Source organism: Salmo salar, chromosome 12, assembly GCF_965601325.2.
Source record: "Salmo salar chromosome 12, fSalSal1, whole genome shotgun sequence".
NCBI classification, from domain to species: domain Eukaryota; kingdom Metazoa; phylum Chordata; class Actinopteri; order Salmoniformes; family Salmonidae; genus Salmo; species Salmo salar.
In genome coordinates, this window is record NC_138302.1 from 10,718,797 (window position 1) to 10,722,500 (window position 3,704).

General features: G+C 54.8%; 1 pseudogene; it reads left to right on the top strand.

The window, feature by feature from the left end:
• The first annotated feature begins 922 nt into the window (after positions 1–922).
• Positions 923–1,574, top strand: LOC145859661 (uncharacterized; annotated as a pseudogene).
• Positions 1,575–3,704: the final 2,130 nt, after the last annotated feature.

Here is a 3,704-nt window from a genome sequence, read left to right on the forward strand (position 1 = left end):
TTCTGAGGGTTGCTTGTCCCTCGGAACCATGGTAGTTCGGTCCATATCCCTTCGGCGACCGATTGATGATTACTACTCATGCCGAATAGGGAGAGCTTTATGGACACTTTTGAGGGTTACAAGCCCCTCAGAACCGTGGGTACTTTGGACCATATCCCTCCGGCGCCCGATTGGTCCTAAGTATTGATCCGATTTTCCCAGCTTGGTGGTGGGAGGATATTGAGCTCTGTCCTGGACAGGTGCTCTATCCCAGCTATTACCTTGTGGGTTTGGGTCCTCCATGACCATGGTTCTTGTCCCATGAATGTGTCCGTCCCTAGCTTCCAACATGTTGCGTATCCATGGTTGTCCTCTGTTGTCGAGCCTGTTTTACATCTTCTGACCGATTTGCAATCTATTTCCACCTGGGAGGGCCCCTGTCGGCCGGCCATTGGTCGGTGTTCAGACGGACGGTTCCTCCCGCCCCACGTGGAATTGCCTCTATCGGGGGAGCCCCTGTCGGAGACGGTTATCCCCGTCTTGATGACAAGCTTCAGCTGCGCTCCGTTCGTGCGAGATCTAGCCGACCCGTCTGTCTCAGTGGCTCTACATTGGTGTTCCGGTTCGGGGAGTGGAGTACCCAGGTAGCGATGCCTGAGGATGACGTTCACCCATGCCGTACCGGCGCCAGAAACACATGTATTTCTCAAACCCTGTCTTTTAACAAAGTTGATGGCGTTCTGAAAAAAAAAACCTCCAGCTAAGACAAGATACCTGATTAAGCGGTGCCCCGGCACCTGTGGCTCCGGCCATGGGCAGTTCAGGGCCTCCCGCTGGGCGCACGGTGGATTGACCTAGGGCCTCCTCCCCTCACGGGATAGGAGTGGTCCCTGGCTGTTCTCTGCTTAGTGTGCTCGGGTACAACCTCTATGTTGTGAGTGGCTACCTGGTTGATCCTGCCAGTAGCATATGCTTGTCTCAAAGATTAAGCCATGCAAGTCTAAGTACACACGGCCGGTACAGTGAAACTGCGAATGGCTCATTAAATCAGTTATGGTTCCTTGGATCGCTCCAACGTTACTTGGATAACTGTGGCAATTCTAGAGCTAATACATGCAGACGAGCGCTGACCTCCGGGGATGCGTGCATCTATCAGACCCAAAACCCATGCGGGCCAATCTCGGTTGCCCCGGCCGCTTTGGTGACTCTAGATAACCTCGAGCCGATCGCGCGCCCTTTGTGGCGGTGACGTCTCATTCGAATGTCTGCCCTATCAACTTTCAATGGTACTTTCTGTGCCTACCATGGTGACCACGGGTAACGGGGAATCAGGGTTCGATTCCGGAGAGGGAGCCTGAGAAATGGCTACCACATCCAAGGAAGGCAGCAGGCGCGCAAATTACCCACTCCCGACTCGGGGAGGTAGTGACGAAAAATAACAATACAGGACTCTTTCGAGGCCCTGTAATTGGAATGAGTACACTTTAAATCCTTTAACGAGGATCCATTGGAGGGCAAGTCTGGTGCCAGCAGCCGCGGTAATTCCAGCTCCAATAGCGTATCTTAAAGTATGGAATAGAGAGAATAGATTTTCACCTTGACAGGTGTTTCCTCCTTAGTAGGAGAGAGAGAGAGAGAGTGAATGGCCTTTTCACCTTGACAGGTGGTCATCCTTAGTAGGAGATATAGAGAGTAGCTGTTCACCTGACATATGATTTCTCCTTAGTAGGAGATAGAGAGAATGGCCTACACACATTGACAAGTGTTTTCTCCTTAGTAGGAGATATAGAGAATAGCTATTCACCTGACATATGATTTCTCCTTAATAGGAGATAGAGAGGAGGGCCTTCTCACCTTGAGAGGTGTTTTCTCCTTAGTAGGAGATATAGAGTATAGCTATCCACCTGACTTATGAGGTATCCTAGTAGGGGATGGAGAGAATGGCCTACTCACATTGACAAGTGTTTCTCCTTAGTAGGAGATATATAGAATAGCTATACAGTGGGCGTTTCCGGACACCGACAGGGCATACGATCAGGATCCTCCACAGCCCTGGTTCCGGGGGCCCGGGGAGGAAGCTACGGGAAGGAGATAAACCGGTGTGGCCAAGTAAGCGCCACAAGCGCAGGGCAGGCGAAGGGTAAGCGGGGAGGAAACCACCTGGGAGGGCCCCTGTCGGCCGGCCATTGGTCGGTGTTCAGACGGACGGTTCCTCCCGCCCCACGTGGATAGCCTCTATCGAGGGAGCCCCTGTCGGAGACGGCCTCCCGTCTTATTGACAAGCTTCAGCCGCGCCCCGTTAGAGCGGAATAAAGAAGGAGAGGGAGTGGACAGTTTCTCCTTGAGAGGGGACTCCAGATGGGAAAGAGAGAGAGAGAAGGGCCTTTCCATTTGATAGGAGATATAGAGAATAGCTATACAGTGGGCGTTTCCGGACACCGACAGGGCATACGATCAGGATCCTCCACAGCCCTGGTTCCGGGGGCCCGGGGAGGAAGCTACGGGAAGGAGATAAACCGGTGTGGCCAAGTAAGCGCCACAAGTGCAGGGCAGGCGAAGGGTAAGCGGGGAGGAAACCACCTGGGAGGGCCCCTGTCGGCCGGCCATTGGTCGGTGTTCAGACGGACGGTTCCTCCCGCCCCACGTGGATAGCCTCTATCGAGGGAGCCCCTGTCGGAGACGGCCTCCCGTCTTATTGACAAGCTTCAACCGCGCCCCGTTCGAGCGAGATAAAGAGGGAGAGGGAGTGGACATTTTCTCCTTGAGAGGGGACTCCGGATGGGAAAGAGAGAGAGAGAAGGGCCTCCTGCCTCTCCCTCCCCTCAATGCGGGTGGACTGGTCCTAGCCCGGTCCCCGGCAACTCCTCCTCGCCTGGGATGTGCCCGACTTGCTCCATCCCCTTTCCCCGTTAGGCACGGCTAAATGACGCACCGATGGGCGGGTGTGTAGGCCGCCACCGAGGGGGACTGGGGGTGTCCAGTGGACCGGGACTTCCCAAAATGGTCTCACATTTTTAAGCGGCTTGAGTATCGCCCCGTATCCTCGCGCGGCACTGGGAACCCAGTCAACTGCTCTGCGCCCCGGCGCAGGCGGGGGTTTAATGTCTCCCCGGCTTCACCGGTGCTTCGGCGACGACGCAGAGGAGCACCCGGAGGCCCCCTTAAGTTAAACCTATTGTCTTTGAACTATGGCCTCTCGCTTTGGTGAAGGGCGGGTGGGAGAAAGGAGGGCAACCTCCCCAACCCCGCCTAGCCACTAGCAAACTGTCTCTGAAATGCTAGTGCAGGGGGTAAGGGAGACAGCCTTCTTGTAAGGCTCGTTCAACCCCCTCCTACAGTACACCTACCTCAGCAGGTGTCGACAGCATGTAAACAAGAGTTGCCTCGATACTGGTCTACTGCAATTAGGGTCCTGCAGAGGGCGGTTGCTACAGGCCTTGGGGGTGAGCGAGGGAAGGAGGAAACAGCTGGCCAAGCTGTTCAGCAGGAGGGCGCTCCTGTACTCCTTGGATGTCCTCAGGGACTTCTATAGGACGGATGGGGAGGCAGAGGCCTCGGAGGACGAGGGCGGAGACAGCCTCCCCTAGGATGGCCGGAGGGCGCAGGCAGGAGGGAGCGGGAAACAAAAAGAAGATTAAAAAGATATATAAAATACAAAACCAAATATATGTTGTCAAGGTAAACCTAAGCGATAAACAACACACATGCTGAGAGTCAGAGGGGAT